Below are 20,978 nucleotides of genomic sequence, written 5' to 3' on the forward strand. Positions count from 1 at the left end.
GTAGATTCAAGAAAAAAATGTGAAAAGAGAAAAGAGTGAGTATAGAGCACTCTTTCAAGATGCTCTTCATCCTCTTAATTTCCTTCTCCCTGAGTCTCTGTATCTTCTAGTACCAGTCTGCTCATTTCAGCATTTTATCATATGTTACTGTCAATGATACTTAACTCTTCATGAAGTTTGTATCTTCTTTTCCACTAATTGGGAAGTTCTTAGTGGTGAGACTCAATCTCCTTTTATATCTGCAACACCCACCTCAGTGCTTTGCACAATTCTGTGCCTATGGTGAAATTCAAAAGTACATGATGAACTGAATGCGTATTTCTCCAATGACATTCTCTGCCCCTTTTTCTAGCTCTTATGCCTCATTATAATTTTAAGCAGCCTGTAGGTCAGTTCAGCTCCTCAATTTGACCTTTAAGTTCCTTTTTTAAACGGTCCTATCCAAAATATATCTTTTAGTATTTCCTTACCTAGCCCTCTGCTTTAGTCAGGATAGTTTATTGACCATTTCCTGAAAAGAGGCTGCTTATTTTTATCTGTTATTTCAATTATGATATTACTCCAGTCTGGAAATTTCTCCTCCAACTCTCAAGGGCTTTTCTCCTTACAGAAACTAAGCCAGAAAAGTCCCTAATCTCATCTTTTGGTGCTCTGTGCTAGAATATATAGTTACTCCAGATCTTAGGCTTATCATCTGTGCCTCAGTGTCATGATCTTTCTTACACTACCTACTAGATTTAATTACTTTTATACAGCTTCTACTTAAAAAAAGATCTTAGACCAAGCTTAGCACTTTTAGTTTTTTATTTAGTCTATCCATCAAATAGCACTTTCAGGATCGATTAAAAAATCAAATGAGAAACAAAATATTACCACACATGAAGACATTTAATGAAACATTAATACATGATAGAATGAATAAATAAATGATGAATGGATGGATGGATGGATGGATGGATGGATTAAAAGGGCTTTACACTGTAATTTCATACACCATACAGTATCTTCTTTAATCCCCTCATGATCCATAGGATGTGGGTAGTAAACATTTTATAAGATTGTAGTGAAATAGTGTTAAAGAGGTTAACTTACCCAATGTTATTCCAGGACACCAAAACATAAATCTCTGACTCTAAAATACACTCATTTTCACTTTTCACCGTAGTTGCTAACTGGATAAAAATATAAAACCACTCAAAGCTATTTCCAAGCCTGTTCACTTAGAATTGATGTCGTTTTACTGAATTTGTTTTTCAATGAAATTATAGTTTTTTAAATCTATTATTTTCCTCTTTAATAACATATGAACTACTAGCCTCACAATTGGTTTGATCATTTAACTTAAAATGTCAACAAAACAAAGTGCAAGGTTCTTTAACAACTCTCTTTGCTTTTGATTCTTTAGTTAGAAAGCTTTGTCAAACTGCCACTGACTCAAACGGTAATGGTTTACGAGTGAGAGTTTTTGAAAATCAGGATAAAAAATGTTCTCTGGGAATACATTTCCTCTTTGGAATAGATTTCTTTCTACCGCAAAACCTTCCTCTCAGATTTCTGATCTTAAGGGAACGAAACATACTTTATTGAGCCTATATAAATTCCACACCTCAGATGTATTTAAAAAGATGTTCTGTTTACTTCCTCAGAATGGGAAGTCTTGCAAATTTTGAAAGCTTTCTTAACCCTCTTAGGTTATTGGGGCACCATTAGTGACCCAAGTGAATAATTTACTAACAGGTATGCCAACATGATTGACTCTGCAAGGTTAACAACAAAAGTCAGGTAAGCTTATTTACTTTATTTTCCATCATGGGTTCTAAGAAAAAAAAAACTAAGAAATGAAAGTTACATGGAAACACATGAAGCTATAAAAGAAGCATATTCTCTAATGAGAAGGAACAACTCGTTAAAGCAGCCAAGGAATTCACTCAGTATCCCAAATGCCCACCCAGGGGTGTCCTCACTCTGTAGTTTATATCCTAAAATCATCTGTCCCAGAACTTGAGGTTACATTGAGATCCAGAGAAGTTGTTATATAAAACCAAAGTGTTATTTTTAAAACTATCTTTAATAAATGTAAAACTGGGAAAATTTAACTTAAATTCAACTGTACATTAGTAACTACTTTTTTCATGAAATGCTAAATGCTTTTTGGCTGTTTCATGGTAAATTCTAATCTTCAATGTAGAGACTTGGGATTTTAGCTTCTACCTTGTGTCTTAGGTTTCAGAATTAATTAAGGAGACTGCACCTTTCCATATATCGCAGCGGAATTTGACAAATAAGCTGACTAAAATACTAGGTTTAAGCTTTCTTTTATCTTATCATTTTCAAACAGAGAGTAGAAATGTAATAATAATTAACCTTGTGTACTACTTTCTCTTTTGCCAAATCTAAATTGATTTCCAGAAAGTGGATACCTTTCCATTAAAATTAATCAAAATAAAATAAAATATAAAAACCCTCAATGAAATGACCGATTATGAAATGAATCTTCCTGTTGAAGAGTGAAGATAAAACATGGAAAAGATCAGCTTTGCAGCAGATATATTCATGCTTTTTTACAACATGAACAAATGGAGGATGAAGGAACAGCCTTCACCTTTCATCATATGCTCTGCTATGCATGCTCCAAGATTTACAGTGATCCTTCAAATTAAAAAAAAAAAAAAAAAAAGTGCACAAAATAAGGAAACTGTCAGTCACTGGAGAGTATATTGTCATCGAGTATATTTTCATGTGGATGGTTTACAGTGAGTTGATGATTGTTAACCAAACTAACACCATGACTTTGAGGATCAACAAAATTTGAAAATGGGAGCATCCAAATAAAGGGCTGTTGTTTCTAGAAGTGTAATTTGTTTTGAAAAGTTATTGCCCAGTAAGCACTGCATAAACTCTATTTCACTCATGACAAAATTGCACTTGGATTTTTAGTGGGTGACGCTACAGTCAGAAGAGAAAGAAATCTGATCACTTGCATCATTTTTAATGTACAATTTCATGCTCTTCCTGATTCCGACAATGGTGTGCTTTGTAAAGGGCTCTAATGGTGGTCAATTAGCACAGTCCTCCAGCGCCACCTAGTGGTCCACACACTGCTGTAGCCCAGCTCACCTATTAAACCACACTGACAAGCTCTTACAAAGGTATTCATATACGTCCTAAATGAAAGGAAATAGGAAGACTTCATAGCTTGATTTTAAAATCTTATGGTCAAGAGATCTTCATTCTTTTCTTTTAATAGCTTTAATTGACCAAAGAGATCGTGTCATTTTTGTTGAGCTAAAAGTCATTCACATCCCGTTGATAAATGGGGCTTCATTCTCATTGATAAATGCCTAACTACCATTGCGTGCTGACGAACTGATGAAATTATAAGGTTGACCCTGTTTTTGCTAAAAAGCAAGTCACTTCATAATTGACTCACCTGAGCATTTCTGAGTGGAAGATCTACACATATAAGTGCTGAGTTTACAGAAACAGCCAAGGAAACATGGAAACCAAGTATGACTATTGAATACCCATTTTTTGTTTGAGGCGTTCACAGGTTCTTTATTGGTCACCAAAGAGGATTAAGATGGGTGACAGCTACTCCCCCACATTCTCATTACCAAGAATTATAATGAAAGTATATCTCAGATCAAATTATGCTATACATATAGGTATTAATAAATATTCAATAGCAAGCAAGTACAAAATTGTTCATATAATCTATTCTGTAAGTTTAACAAACTCCCAGCTCTATTCTTTTCAGTGCTCAAAAAAATTTCCTCGATGAAAGATTCACTAGAAGCAGATAGGGCAACATCCTTGATTCAGAGCTTTGTTATATTATAATCAGCGTCAGGCAACCAGAAATCGTCCTAAACCAATGGCTGTACACAGGATCACTTAGAGATAAAGCTTTACGCACTGTCCTTATGGATCAAAGCTATACATCTCTAATTTTTGTATAATTACTGAAAATACTATTGTTATACAGAGGAAAGGTGACGTTAAAAAATAACCCACTCCAAGTGTCAAATATTTTAGGCATGTCACATCATAACACCAACTAAGAAAAAAAAAAATAACCTGTTGTTCTTGAGAACACGGGAATGAGATGGTCTCTATACGTGACTGGAGGAAATATCTCTATTATGCCTGCTCTGGTTTTCTCTTTCTCAAATCTCTTTATCAAAGTAATCCAACAACCAGAAAAACGACTCTGCTTCTAGATAAGTGCGTGGATTGGGTCAGATAAAAAGCATTGTGTAAGGAAATAGAATTGCAGTCTGGATCTTGCAACTCCAGATACACACCAGGGTAATCAAGTAGTATAGATGCTCATGGGAAAATCAACATTGCTGTGCAACTCTAGTCGGCTAACAAAGAAGGAGGGAGAAAGCTCATCATTTAGGCCTAAACAGCCTTTTTTCCCCATTTCCAGCCAAGTCGATGAATGGAGAAGAACCTAAGTTCCCTGTCAAAACTGTGTCAATGTTTTCATTTACAAAATACGAATGGGAGCAGAAATGTAACAAAGATGTTTGATGCTCGAGGGGAACTGGGACATCACCTTGTGCTCAGTTTCTAAATAAATATTTCAAAGGGGGCATTTGTTTTGACTTTTATACCAAAGAAAATTTACAATATTTTATATCATTAACAGATTTATGTGTTGAGAAATGATTAGTAAATAGACCATTTTGTTTCAATTACAGACAAGTCTGTAATAAGTGACTTGCTGTCTGTAACTTGAAGGACGCCATGAGGCTCACATGTGCCTAAGTATCTCCCCATTCACTCAGTGAAGCGCCATCTTCCCGTCTTACTGAACCTCGAATTCTCACATAAAGTCAGAGTTCTGATTTAGATAACCCCAAAGAAATGGGTTTTCAATGTTAAATCCTAGAGGCAGAGGTTGTAAACACCCTAAAAAAATGTATGTGAAACATTGTGAATTTCTATATATGTACCTTCTTCTTTTTTTTTTTTTTTTCCTGGAAGTTGTGTTTCACAGCTTTAATTAGATGCTAGAGATTGTCTTTGCTCTGACTCAAAAGAGCTAATGAGCACTGCCCACAGGATTTAACTGGCCCCTTCCAATTATCTTATTATTATGGATTTATCTATCAGTGTAGCCAATTCTCCTCACAGGACACAGAGAATTCCTAAGAGGTTAGATCTTTTGCAGGTAAGTGCTGCCTTGCATGACCCAGGCCTCAAGTGTGGGTTCTGTGATTACAATCCATGTGTGAGTATGACAGAGCATGGGCTGTGAGGTGAGGCAGACCTGGGGCTGTAGGCCTGCTTTTCCCCTCATTCCGTGTGTGACTGTGGCCTGACCCACCATTACCTACTGCCTGCATCCCTGCATAGCCCTTCAATTGCTTCTGTTCTGGCCATTCCTCAGTCTGTCCTGCGTGCAGCAGCCTGAGCAATCTTTTACACTACGGTCTCATTTCCTCACTCCTCTGCCCTAATCTTCTCACAACTTCCAAGTCAGCAGCAGGGAAGCCAGAGAAGTAAAATGGCCCCAAGGCAGGCAGGCCTTGCCCCACCTCTATGCCCCTCCTCTCTGACCTCATCTCCTCCCACTCTCCTCCTCTCTCAGGTTCTCTTCTCCAGTGCTGTTCCTCAAACCTAGAGTCGCTCTCGCCTGAGCCTCAGGGTCTTTCCAGTTCCTGCTGGCTGGAACGTGCTTCTCCTAAATACCCTTCCAGTCTACTTCCTTAGGGACTTCAGGTCTCTTCTCGCAGTTCACCATTTTGGAGAGATCCTCCCTAATCCTAATGCGCTCTCTCTCTCTCTCTCTCTCTCTCTCTCTCTCTCTCTCTCTCTCTCTCTCTCTCTCTCTGTCTCGTGCACACACACGCTGCTGCACTGTCTTACCCTGCTTCATTGTTCTCCACCTAAGATAATAGAATGTAATTCTTTACTTTACTTTTATCTCCCTCCATGTCTAAGTACCCACACCCCCTCAGAACCTCTAAAACATGGGTGAACAAACTTTTTCTATAAAGAGCCAGATAGTAAATATTTTCAGCTTTGTGGGCCATACCGGTCTCTGTCACAACTTTCCAACTCTTCAACTCTGCTATTATAAGGGAAGGAGTCACTGACAATATGTAAACAAATGGGAGTGGCTGTGTTCCCGTAAAACTTTACCAACACAGGTGGCAGGTGCTGGATATGGCCCATGGCTGGTAGTTTGCCAGCCCCTGCTCTAGAATAATAAACTCCATGAAGGCAAGTACTTAACCTGCTTTATTCACCGTTTTAATTCCATCTCCCTGAGGAGTGCCTGCTACAAAGTCATTCCTCAATAAATATTTGCAGAATGAATTAATGTCCTTGACCAAGGTATCAGTTTCTCATGGGTAATGTGAGGTAATATTAATGTTTGGGGTTGTCAAAAATAAACAGTTCATGAAAGTATGCCACACAACTAGTATTATTGGGAAATAATGGCTGTTAAAATAATTCTGAAATTCATATCCCAAGAAGAATATGGAAAAACTGGAAGACAAACATGATTTAGAGGGAAACTAAAACTATATAATTTGAAAAAAAATATTGACGTGAAAGAGCGCATTATGCCTGGAGGAAGCTCAGGGGAGTCACGGTCATTTTCTTCATAAATTCGAAGATTCCTTTGAGCAAGAGATTCTCCATATACTTTGTGGCACCAAGATGGGGGCCACATCTACGTTAATAGATGTTTGCTCATTGTAGGGATGCATTTTCTAAACAGAATCAGAAGGCAGAAGCCACATTCATTGTCATCACTGATATACCTTAACACCTACCTAGGCACTTAAAGGTGTACAATTAGTGCTAACTGAGTGGATGGATGAGCATGAGGAAGGAATAATCTGATCTTCTGAGCTAACCAAAGCTGGAACAGGCTCCCTCAATTTGTGGGTTGGAAGGAACTTCCAACTACTTGCTAGGCTGCCACAAAAATGACATCTTATATTTCTATGGTACATTTGTCACAACTAAAGAACTAACATCAGTGCATTACCATGGACCAAACACTCTTTGTTCAGATTCACTAGCTTTTCCTCCGTGTCCTTTTTCTGCTCCAGAATCCCACTCAGGATACTAGATAACACTTAGTTGTCATGTCTCCTTAGGCACCTCTTGACTGGAACCGTTTCTCGGGCTTCCCCTGTGTTTGCTGATCTTCACAATTTTGAGGATGTATTTTGAAATACAGTGTAAAATGTCCTTCTATTTGAATTTGTCTGTTTTCTTCATGATTAGACTGGGGTTATGGGCTTGGGGGAGAAAGACCACAGAGATAAAGTGTCATATTTAATCACATTCGATCAAGGGTACATGTTATTAACATGACTTATAACTGTTGAGAAATAACACTATTTACATCGATCACCTGGCTGAGGCAGTATCTGTCATATTTCTCCACTGCAAAGTTACTCTTTTTCCCCCTTTCTATACTCTACTCTTTGAAATTGAGTGACCGCACAGCCCACACCTGGGGACAATGGGGGCGGGGTTGAGCTCCACCTCCTATAGGAGGTAGTATCTACATAAATTATTTGGAGTTCTCCTGTAAGGAAGATTTGTCTCTTCTCCCTATTTACTTGTTTGTTTATTCAACCAATCATTTATATCATGATGGACTCATAAAAATTAATTTTATTCTTCATGTTACAATCCAGTATCACAATTACTCCTTTTGTTGCTCAAATTCTTGCAGCTTTGGCCAGGGGTTACTCTTTCAGGTTGGCTCCTATCTCTTAGACATGTACTGTCTGTTTGGTTTGTGAGCACTTTTTACTTTCTATCACTACAAGATGCACCAGGTTCATCTCGTATTTTCCCTGCCCTAAACCAAGAATCAGCCATTTCTCTAAGGAGCCCTTTTATTAGTGTATGCTTGTTGCTACTGGGGTGTCACTGCTTCTAGGCCCTCTTAGCAAACAGAACCAAAAAATTATGTATGTATATCAACCCATGTATGTGCGCTATACGTGTCTACAATTATTTCTGTATCTACCCATCTTTATCTCCATTGACTTCAACACAATTTCATACTGATGATTCAGTGCCACGTGGTTCATTCCAGTATCATGTCCTTGCTCTTTGCTTATCTGTAACTCGCCCTTCCAACTGTGATAAAACTGGCTCCCCTCATCCACTGTTTGTTCAACTCCAGTATACATGCATGGCTGTTTCTGAATTAACCGATACAGCTACCATTTTTTACATTAGGGACTTTAGATATATGTTATTATATCTTATCTTCATGACAATCCATTATACAGATAATGAGATTGAATTTAGAGCTTTTAAATTAGTTGTCCAAGGTCACACATCTACCAGTTCTGGAATTTGAATTTGAACTCAAGTTTGCCTGTTTCGAAAGCCAATGATCTTGCTATTTTACATACTGCTTTCCAAAACTAATTTGTAATATATAGTTTGAAAATAATGTACTGAGTTTTCATTATAAAAGATAATGGGGATTATTACAAAAATCAGGGAAATTTTATTTACATAGTCATATTATACTATCTGGCACAGTATTTGGGTACACTGCTTTTTCTGAAACAACGTATGTGCATTTCTATACCTAATGAATACTTTGTGAATATCATTTTAATGACTATAATGTTCCATCCAGTCAAAAGACCATAATCAACTCAACCATGTCTCCATTGCTGAAAATGTAGTTTTACATTCTTTACCAACATAAAAAAGTGCTGAAATCTATTTTCTATCTGCAAGAGATAGAATCACTGAGCTAAGATGTTTAAGGTTATCAATGCATTTTGCCAAATTGCTATCATAGGAAATTGTACTAACTTACTTCTCTCTAATATTATCAGAGTGGTTGTTTCACTGCCATATTTTCATATTATTGTTTAAGAGCAATCTCTACTACACATAGCAATTAGAATTGGCTCTTGTTCTTATCATGACCAACTACAATTTAATTTACTCAACCAACTACTTCCAGGTACTGAGTGATTCCAAAAAGAGTTAAGCTTTCTGATTCTGATTAAACAGTGAAAAAGTATGCATGTACCTTGATATTGTATTGTTCTTATTAATAAATCTGAGAGAGAATTAAAAAATACAAATTGGAAGTTACAAAATAGTCGTAGGGATGTAAAGTACAGCATAGGGAATAGAGTCAATAATGTTGCAACAACTATATATAGTGCCAGGTGGCTACTAGACTAATTAGGGGGATCACTGCATAAATTATGTAAATGTCTAATCACTATGCTGCACACCTGAAATTAATAAAAAATATTGAATATCAACTGTAACCGAAAAAATAATTTTAAAAACATAAATAAATAAATCTGAGGGGTTATGCCTCTGCCCCTAAGACTTAATCTTGGTTTGTTTACCATCCCTTAAATAAGATCAGTTAAATAAATCAACTACTGTTTATATCTATAGTTGCTAGGCTATTATTCTCTGATCCTGGCCCCAAGTTTTTTGTGAGGAATCCCAGAATCAATATGTGAACCAAGAGTTATTTATAAGTTAAATAAATATTATGTGGTGTATAAAGATAGACCACTATTTTTCCAATATATGTATATATTGCTGTGAAAAATACAAATTTATTTCAAAGCATTGCTGAATTCATAATAGCTTTTGTCATCAGTGTTTTCTCAGAAGATCCTAAAAATACAACTGCTGCTATGGGGGTTTTAGAGACTGGGGGACATTAAAAATGTTTCTTCGTATTCAAAAATGTTGGAAACTACTTAAATAGGTTTCAGAGTGTACCTATAAATTTGGTGGTGTTAGGCAAGGAATGCATTTAGTGAACACATTAAACCAAATGTCATTCAAATGATCTTTGTTTAGCTTGAGTTCTGCATTGAGTAAAAAATGTAATCATCTTATCCCTTTCTGAGAAGTTTGAGCCCTGTCTTTTTTCAATGAAGAATGCTGCAACAATCTGAAGAAAATTTAAAAATGACAATGGCACCCACCTTCAGGACCGGATTTTTCCTTAAGCCCACAGTACTGGGGTGAATGCAAGCCTAGCCCAGATGCTACCTCCGTTACTCTATGCATGTACCCAGGCTCAGACTGTTCCCACACTGTAGACCAGGGGCATGCGTAGTCAGTGCAGAGTCAAGAGGAATTAGAGAGAAGCTCCACTATCATCAGCTGATGAGATGGTCTCCTTTGCTACCATTTAAATATCCCCAAAGCCTGAGTGACCGTGCTAAGGCAGGCACAAGGTAAGAAAAAGAAGACTGGTTTTTATAAAGAGAAATGAAAGTGCTGTTACTCAATTCTGCTGTAAGACGATGAAACCTTATAGCCTGTTTTATAGGGAGGAGCAGTGAAGCAGGAAATTGCTAAAGCAACGTATTTGGAAGAAGTGAGGAAATGTGAGGATACCAGGCAAAGATGCAGAGATTTTAATGCCTACCTAAATCCCCTGCAGCAGAGACTAATGGGTTCAGAGTAAGCATTCAAGAAGTAAAATGCCACTTAATTAATTATAGATCTGAGTTTGATTAGCTCTAAGGAATCTTATGAACAAAGAAATGGGGTTAATCCATAGCATTTAGTTAGTGGGCTTCATTTTTCCTCCCAGATTTGATCTGTCATTGCTCTTATTTCTAACAAAGCACGGTAGCTATCACATATAATATAGGTTATAAACACATTAGTATTTTATAGAACTTCTTTCTCAGGTATTTAGATTATACTACACACATTATATCTTTAAGCCTTCTACCATGTTTCTCGGAAAATAAGACCTAGCTGCACAACCAGCTCTAATGAGTCTTTTGGAACAAAAATTAACATAAGACCAGGTCTTATTTTAATATAAGACTGGGTCTATATAATATAATATAACATAACATTATATAATATAATACCGAGTCTCACATTAATTTTTGCTCCAAAAGATGCATTAGAGCTGATTGTCGGCTAGGTCTTATTTTTGGGGAAACAGGGTATATACCTAACGTTCAACACATCTGAATATCCAGAGGATATGTGGATATAGATAGCTTTAACTGAATCCATTTCCACATCCTCAACTTCTACATATACAATTTCTTAAAACTTATTTGTTTACCTAGCACCCAGATCTTGGTTTCTAAACACCACTCTCCAATAAAATGAATCAAGGTTCCTTGAAGAAATGAGTGATTCTAGCGATGGGACAGGGAAAACACAAGATGAGCCTGGAATAACTTACAGTGCCAGAAAATAAGAAAGTGGAGAGAGAGAATAGAGAAGGGAGGGAGGGAGGGAAGGAGGGAACATAGGAGCATGTCAAAAGGATACAACCTGAAAGAATTCTCAATGGCCAAAGTTGGAAGAAATTGAGCTACAAAATAAATAATAGTATCGGTTTATAATCCATAGAATAAAATAAATACACATGAATCTGTAGTGATAGAAACAAATGAACGAATAAATAAATGAAGAAGGATACATTTTCTTTCTATAGTTACCTGGCTATGAGTGAAGCCTAGAACAAATGAGCGAAATAGGAAATCACCATTAGAATGCCCTAGTCATAACTGCTGCAGATAAGATCCACTGACTAATGCTAAAATGAGTCAGCAAAAATTAATGAGAAACAGGAATGCTGAATAGCCTTAAATAATGTCCTCCAAAATATTTATTAATCCCTGTAGTGGTTTTAACATATATCCACATTCTCACTCCAAGAGATGGATCTTATTCTCTCCCCTGTAGGGTGGGCTTACTTAGTGACTCCCTTCTAATAGACAGAAGATGGAAAAGGAAAGATAGTACGTTTACTGTGGAGAAAGCCGGCATACAGCACTTATCAAAGTGATCAAGTTTAACATCACCAGGAATAAGCTGTGTCGATATCGTGTGCCCCCGATACGATGCAATGAGAGCACTTCATCTCTGGGGTGTTCTCAAAAATGCATAACCGCAGTCTAACCATGAGAAAATATCAGACAGACCCAAATTGATAGACTTTCTACAAAATATCTGACACGTATGCTTCAAAAGTGTCAAGGTCATGAAAGACAAGGAAAGACCAAGACATTTACAGACTGAAGAGTAAGAAGACACCCGGAAAAAGTGGTGAAATGTGCACCAGTCTGTAGAGTCTGTACCACTGTTGATTTCTTAGTTTTAATAGGTAGACCGTGGTTGTGTAAGATGCTAACATTAGCAGAAGCTAGAGATTTTTTTTCTGAGGAAGACACATCATTATTATCATCAGAAAAAGCAATGCTTATAAACACATAGAAACTATTTACTATAAAGAGACAAGAAACCAGGAACTAGGGTGAGAAATCTTACAAAGATTAACCTAGAGGTTATGCTTGCTTTAAGATTAAGCCGCTCAATGAAATATCTTTAGTATTACCAGATGGCAGAATAAATGCTTCCTTTCCGTTTTTCTTTTTGTGGTGGTGACTGAGTGAGAGTAGATCTGTTCTGAAGGTAACAGTAATACATAACAGCAGGTGCCTGGAGATCAGTGTGTGGTTTAGAATAGATCCATCCAGGCTGCTAACTTGTAGATGTATTTCCCATAGGGGGGTAGAATTTCTTGTCTGACTTGGCCCAGAAACAGTTCTCAGGCCGCTAGCCATCCATTCCCCGTTGGGAACAGGGATGCCCTGGTTTACTGACCAGACTTATGGATCCTATGGCCTTCTCCCCGTTAGAGCTACAGTGAAGTCCACAGTAAGACAGGACTCTGGAGTCACCGGTAGAGCGAGAAAGACAGGTCAGCGTTTTAATGCTGGGTGAAAGGTGTATGGAACCTCTCTGGGTTATTTTAGCTGCTCTTCTAGAAATCTAAAATTATTTCAAAATTAAAAACAATTAATTGATCTGTTTGAGAATGCTACTCCTTCTGACAGTTTTCTTTTTCTTTCTTCCCCTTTCACAATGGCCCTTTTTCCCCTAGACAAAAGAAAGCACACTTTTTCCCCATATTTAATTTTGCTATGGTAAATTACCTCAGAGTATAAAACCACCTCCAAAGCAAATCAGGGGACAAATTTGAAATGCCTTTGAGGGTGAATCCAGTGGGAGCAGTGGGAGGAAAGCAGAGAGAGCACAGAAAGGAATAATGACCAGAGCTCTCTAGCTCTCTCTCCCTCCCTCGCCCTCTCTCCTTTCTCTCCTCCTCTACGCCTCCCCCTCTTACTTCTTTAATTACTCCTATATACTTATCAACCTAAGAATTTTAATTTAAAACTGAGAAGGTTATGACAAGAATGTGATAATACTTTGATTTGTATTTTTAAAAAGAAAATCTAACATTTTTTTTGGCAGAAAAATAACTTTGATTTGGCTGATAGGTTCAACTGCAAGAACTGACTTTGCTAATTAAATTACATGTTGGAGATTTGAATCAACTGAGTGAACTACATTTGAGACTCTGAAGTTTTTAAGGAAATATAAAGTATATACAATATACCAAAAAACACATCGTTCACAGTTATTTAAACTTGATTGAAATTTTTTATAGATCCATTTTAAATATGAGATTGTGAACAGTTTTTCAAAATCCTTTTTGGGAGACTACAAGCAGAAATTTTTGAAGACCAATACAGCACAAAGGGAAGAATCACTGTACCCACTTTACTTATGTGAAGTGATGTCCTGATAGCTGGAAGGGTGTTTGGTCTGTGTGAGTGCATCAGTCAGAGTTCCAGGGGCGACAGGGAATGCTGGGATGCAAGCAGATGTGGGATCAGATGGAATATGTGCCTTGGCTGAAGAAATTTAGAGGGAGGAGGTAAGGTTCCTTATCTACTCTGGTTTGTAACCTGTCTTGGGTCTTGAATCCTTTTGAGAATTTGATTAATGTTATGGACTTCCCCCAAAGGGTAATGAACATAATTGCATACTCTCTCAATTTGGGGTACAATTTGAGGACCAGTTAGGAAGCCTTCGGTACAGAGGGCATGATAAAAATGTTAAAATATGTGTGAGCATTCCAAAGTATTTTTGTATCCAGTAAAAAGCTCAGCCCATGTGGTACCATAGAAATGACCTGAGAATGAAGCCATGCTCATGACTGCATACGTCACCTAGGTATATCATTAGGACATTGCCACCCAACCTTCCTCCTCTTCCTCCCTCTGTCTCTCTCAATCATTATCCAGCTTAGTCTCCCTTCTTCTTTCTGCCCACCCCCACTCCCTGCCCAAAGACGGTCTGAAAAATACTTTTTTATTTTTAGTGTGAACTGAATCTTGGCCAAACCACTTAATCTGATAATCTGCTTTTGTAATGAGAGCCAATGCTTGTCTATACGGTACCTGTATAAATTTTTAAAGGCTCCTTCTCTGGGTAGATAGATTAGAAAGGGCTCCTCTATGAAGATGCAAACCCTCATGCAGGGTTTGGCAAGTAGATCACACTTTTGTGCTAGATGAAGGTTCCCCCTTCCTCTGGATATACGGAGCTCTGCAACAGGGCATCAGTTTTGGTGAACAGTGTGGGCTGGGTCCCAGCCCCTAATCATTCCTCAGCTGGAGCTTGGGGCAGTGCACACACTGCTCTGCTTACCTTATTATTAACACTGGTCACTGCACAACCATTTTGACTTGGTGAAAGTGCCAAGTGTTCTGTTTCTAGAATGGATCATCGGTATCATCAACAAGAACACAGGCTCTCTCAGTGTGATCATTACATGTACCAATTTGGGGAGAATCTGGCCCGAGTTCCTCGCTGGGCCCTCCTTGGTGTCAATTTTCACTTTGAAGGGATTCAGGACAAGGACGCAGCTTGGCCTATGAATTCTGCAAGATCTAAGCTACTGGCCTGAAAGGAACCCCAAGACTCAAACAGATCACCTGAGCCTTGGATTAATTTCCCATCTTCTCCTGTTTTACACTTACCAGCACTGGTCCAGGATGGCCAGACAGATCCTCAAAACAGTCTAGATTCTGGATTAGCAAGTTGATGACAGAATCATGGATGTGGATAATTCCTCTATCCTGTTGATTCTCAAAGTATTATCCATAAATTGGTTTGCCAAGCTTTTTAAAATTTTCTGGTGATACTACTTTGTGTGTGTGTGTGTGTGCATGCGTGTGTGTGTGTGTGTGTGTGTGTGTGTGTGGTAAAATATACATAACATAAAATTCACCATCTTAACCATTTTTAAGTGTACAGTTCCATAATTATATACATTCACATTGTTGTGCAACCAATGTCCATAACTCTTTTCATCCTGCCAATTTGAAACTCTAGAGAAGAGATCCAAGATGGCAGAGTAGATAAACACTGCACCTGCTTCTTTCCATGAACACTTAAAATTACAACTAAATTATAGCACAGTCACCTGGAGAACTATATGAAGCCTGGCTAAACATATGTTTTATAGCTAAGGATATAAAGAAAAAGCCACGTTGAGACTGGTAGGAAGGGTGGAGATGCGAAATGGGTGGGCCCCAAACCTCCGTGTGGTAGTAGAGAATCGGGAGGGATACCTTGGCCACAGAGGTCCCCCCCCCAGAGGAGAGAGAGAGCCTAGCTCCATACAGGCTTCCCCAGCCCAAAGTACTGGTGCCGGGAAGAAAAGCCCCCACAACACCTAGCTATGAAAAACAATGGGGATTCTGACCATCCAGATGGGACGAAAGGCTGTGGGAAACCCAGATGTCCTCTTAAACAGCCCATGCACAGAATCACTCACTTGCAGGCACTCACCTTGGGCTCTGGTGGAGGGACAGTAACTCAAGGGGCTTCAGAGTAAGGGCTGGAAAACAGTGGCCATTTTGTGCGGAGTTCTCCTTTTGAGCAGCCGGCAGGCAGACACCATCTTTCCTGTATTGAGCCCTCCCTCACAGGCCAAATCTGAATCTGATAGTCCTGGTGAGCTCCACTGCTCCACTCTGCTGAATCCCTGAGACACAACTCACACAACACCTGAGGCACTTTCTCTGAAATCAGCCAGCCCTGCTACATTACACTCTTTCTTGAAAAACTATCGGAGTCTATAGGACCCAGGCAGATGGCAGCTGACTTTTGCTGAGTCTCTCCAGGCTCTGCACTGGCACCAAACCAGAGTCTGAATTAACCTGGTGACCACAGCTCTTCCCACTCTAATGACTCCCTGAGACCCTGCCTCACCCAACTCGTATACTTCATAAGGCTTTATCAGGGTCTGAACCTTAAGGAAGCCAGCAGGTGGCAGCAGGCCTTAGGGTATTCTGGCTTTTTGCAGAGCTACCCCAGGCCTGGTACTCAGCCATCCTCAATTTGCATCTCCCACGCACCTCCAGGGTTAGCACAGGCAGTGAACAACCACGGATCACTTTGTAGCTCCCACCAGGTAGTCCCTGGCTGGTCACAGGCAGTGGGTGACCTGGGCCTGAACCAGAGCTGCTTACAATAGGCAAAAAATCCAACATACTTGGAGTTTTGCTTCAGACCACAGCAGAGCACCACCCAATTAGCCCCACAAGTGGCACACCCAAAGAGCAGTCTCAACAGGCACCAGAATCCCACTCAGGGTTATAAGCTCCCTCACACAGCAGCCTGTAAGCTGTGGAAGTGGCCAAACCCCAAAGCCAATCAGCCTGAGGGTCAATCCCACCCACTGACATGCTAATAGCAATCAAGAGTCAACTATAACAGGAAGGCCCACACAAGGGACACTCCTGGAGCACCCAGAGCAGGTGACTAAGAAGACTGTGCCAGGGCTGCAAAGGCCACAGCGCCATGACTGGGAGACATAGCAGTTGTACCCAATACATAGAAGCAAACAGAGAAGCAGCCAAGATGAGGAAACAAAGAAATACATCCCAAATGAAAGAACAGGAGAAAACTCCAGAAACAGAACTGAACAAAATGGAGGCAAGCAACCTACCAGAGTTCAAAACAGTGGTTATAAGGATGCTCAAGGAACTTAGTGAGAACTTCAACAAATAAATAGCAAGCACAAAATGGACATAGAAACCATAAAAAAGAAACAGTCAGAAGTGAAAAATACAGTAACTGAAATGAAGAAAGCACTAGAAGGAATCATCATCAGACTAGGTGAAGCAGAGGATCAAATCAGTGATTTGGAAGACAAGGTACCAGAAAACACCCAAAAGAAAAAAGAATCCAAAAAAATGAGGAGAGTTTAAGGGACCTCTGGGACAACATCGAGCACAACATTTGCATCATAGGGGTATCAAAAGGAGAAGAGACAAAGGAAGGGACTGAGAACCTATTTGAAGAAATAATGATAGAAAACTTTCCTAACCTGGTGAAGGAAATAGACATACAAGCCCAGGAAGCACAGAGTCCCAAACAAGATGAACCCAAACAGGCCCACACCAAGACACATTATAATTAGAATGACAAAGGTTAAAGATAAAGAGAATCCTAAAAGCAGCAAGAGAAAGGTAAATAGTAAATTATAATGGAGCTCCCATAAGACTGTCAGCTGATTTTGCAATAGAAATTTTGCAGGCCAGAAGGGATTGGCACAAAATATTCAACATGAAAAGCAAGGACCCACAATCAAGATTATTCTACCAAGCAAAGCTACCGTTTAGAATTGAAGGACAGAGAAAGAGCTTCCCAGGCAAGTAAAAGCTAAAGATGTTCATCATCACCAAATCAGTATTACAAGGAATCTTAGAGGGACTTCTTTAAGATGGAAAAAAAAAAATCAAAATTATGAATAATAAAATGGCAATAGCTATATATCTATCAACAATTACTTTCAATGTAAATAGATTAAATGCTCCATTCAAAAGACATAGGAGGGCTGAGGATTTTAAAAAAACAAAACCTTTACATATGTTGTCTACAAAAGACTCACTTCAGATTGAAAGACACACAGAGATGGAAGGTAAAGGAATGGAAAAAGATATTTCATGAAAACAGAAATGAAAAAAACAAACAAACAAAAAAGCTGGGGTAGCAATACTTACACCAGACAAATACACTTTAAAATACAGGCTGTAGCAAGAGAGAAAGAGGACCCAGTAATTCCATTTCAGGGTATTTATCTGCAGCAACCCAAATGTTACTTCAAGAGGACATGTGCATCCATATGTTCATTGCAGCATTGTTTACAGTGGCCAAGACGTGGAGGCAGCCTGGGTGTCTATCAATGGAAGAATGGATAAAGAGGAGGTGTTACATATATAAAATGCAATATTGTTCGGCTATGGAAGGGAATGGGCTCTTGCCATGGGTGGCAGCATAGATGGACCTGAAGGGTGTTGTGATGAGTGGAGTGTAAGACAGAGAAAGACAGATGCAATGTGATTTCACTTATATGTGGAATCTAAAGAACAAAATAAACAAAAATAGAAACAAACTCATAGATACAAAGAACATTTTGATGGTTGCCAGATGGGAGGGGGTTGGGGATAAATGAAAAGGGGGAAGGAATTAAGAAGTACAAATTGGTTGTTTCACAGTAATCATGGGGATGTAGGGCATAGCATAAGGAATATACTCAATAATATTGGAATAACTATGTATGGTGTCAGATGGGTACTAGATTTGTTGGGGTAATAGATGAGAGGGAGTTGGGGAGCAGGTTAGAAAACGTGAAGGGATTAAGAAGTACAAACTGGTAGTTACAAAATAGTCATGGGGATGTAAAGTACAGCATAGGGAATATAGTCAATAATATGATAATAACTATGTGTAGTGCCAGGTGGGTACTAGACTAGTCAGGGGGATCACTTCTTAAATTATACAAATGTCTAGCCACTATGCTGTACACCTGAAATTAATATGAAATAATACTGAATGTCAACTGTAATTGAAAAAATTTAAAAAGGAGATAAAAGGTGAAGGGGAATAAGAGGTCCAAATTTCCAGGTATAAAATAAATAAGTCATGGGGATGTAATGCACAGCATAGGGAATACAGGCAATAATATTGTGATAGCGTGGTACAGTGTCAGATGTATCATGGTGATCACTTCCTTAGGTATATAAAGGTTGAATAACTATGGTGTACACATGAAACTAATATAATATGATATGTTAGCTATATTTTAATAAAAATATTTTCAAAATAAAAGAAACTGTATACATTAAACAACTCTTCATTCTCCCCTCCCCCCAGCCCCCGTCAACCACTCTTCTTCTTTCGGTATGTATGAATTTGACCGCTCTAGGTACTTCCTATAAGTGGAATCATACAGTATTTGTCTTTTTTTGAATGGCTTATTTCACTTAGCCTTTGCACAGCAAATCTCTGTGATAGAAAGTTCTTCTCATTATCTGTGTATGTTAACTTCCTCCCCTCCCTCAAATCTTTAATCAAATGTCATCTTCTCTATAAGCCTACCCTGACCTATGTAAATTTGCATCTGCCATCCAACACCTACAATGCTTGATTCCTCCTTACCCTCCTTTAATTTTTATTTTTCTCATACTTTTTACCACCTTCTCACAGACTACATGGTTTACCTATCACATTGTCTCCCTCCACTAGTCTCCCTCCTGCCATTATAAGGGCAGGAATCTTTATCTGTTTTATTCATTAATGTATCCCAAAATTATAGAATAACATTTAATGCATAGTAATTTCTCAATGAGTATTTGTTGAATAAAAAAAGGAAGGATGAAATATGTGAGAAAGAGAAAGAAAGAAAAAAAATAGAGTAATATGTTCCTGGTGTTTTAATAAGGGCCACAAAATTCCTAGTGGAAAGAGAGAGCAATGTGGCATATGTGCTAAAATTGCTCATGATGTCACAGTCTTGAGTTTCCCCTCAAAGCAGAGATTGATGAAAAATCATGAACACAGGTAGTTTATTTGGAGAATATGATCCAGGGAGCAGCAGTGAGGGATCAATGAGGCTGAAACAGAGGAAGAGGAAAGAACAATACAAAGATGCATTGCTGAGTTTGCCACCATTGCAGGTGACTTGTGCCTGACCCTGCTGCAATCTTCTGAGTAATCTTAGGAAATGTCAGAACTGTCCACCCAGGGGACAATAGGGAGACAGATGAAGTTTATTCACTGGCCTCTGTCTCCAGTGGTCAAGGGTGACTCCATAGATGTATCTGCAGGATGTAATGCATGGAGGTCAAGCTCTTGGCCCTAGAAAAGCTTAGGGGTGGAAAGCAAGGTAGATGCCGCACTGAAGGTGAGGTGCTACCGGATGACACCTGTGAGAAACCACCTGAAGGACACATGGAACTCGTCACGAGGCGTGACTAATAAGGTGCAAAGTGAGTGGGAACAGGTATCCTATACAGGTGCCCACCATACTCTTCACACCCCCTTCCTGACTATAGTTTGATTCTTTCCTTTGCTCAAATGCTTCCAAATATCTAATGTTTCAATATCTTACATTTGCCCCATCTTGAAGCCTAACTTAAAGGAAGAAAATGAGAAGGAAATTTAGGTGTATATTGTTTCTAAAAGAGAAAAAAGGATGAGGAGGCCCAATCAGAAGATAATTTGCTATTGGACTAAGAACAACCTGGAGGAGGCAACAACTGACCCCAAATTCCTGTCACCTTAAATGGTCCAAGAGACGTGATCCAGAGATCAATGAGTATAGCAGATACTTTATGAACAAAGTCTGTGAAGTGTTTCTGGAGGACTGGCAATATTGCAACCTTTACTTATCCAAATGAGGCAGCAAGTAGATTGGGAGACCTAGATGTTGGGTGGAGCTGTGGCGGGAGTGGCTGTGGGAAACCACCTGCTCTTGACTCTCACCAGGGAGTGGAGAGGAATCACTGCGCATGTTTTGAGCCCGTCATACCTCCTCAGTGGATGTCAGAGATTAGGCGTATCAGTCACTTGATGGGGCCCACAGCACAGGGTGTGGGGTTGCAGGGATCCTGAAGGAACATATCCATTTATGCGTTCATGGTCCAATGAGAACAGGGAAGCAGAGGAGGAAATAGAGGCAGAAAGGATAAGTGGTTGAGACTTGGAAAAATCTGGCAGGTCAAAACCATTGGACATGAGGTTTGGCTCCTTGGAATGGTTTACTCTAAAAAAAGGGGGGGGGGGAGAGGGGAATATGAAAGGAGGTGGAG

This window comes from Rhinolophus sinicus, chromosome 4 (assembly GCF_057876585.1).
Source record: "Rhinolophus sinicus isolate RSI-liver-muscle chromosome 4, RSI-T2T, whole genome shotgun sequence".
In the NCBI taxonomy this organism is placed as follows: Eukaryota; Metazoa; Chordata; class Mammalia; order Chiroptera; family Rhinolophidae; genus Rhinolophus; species Rhinolophus sinicus.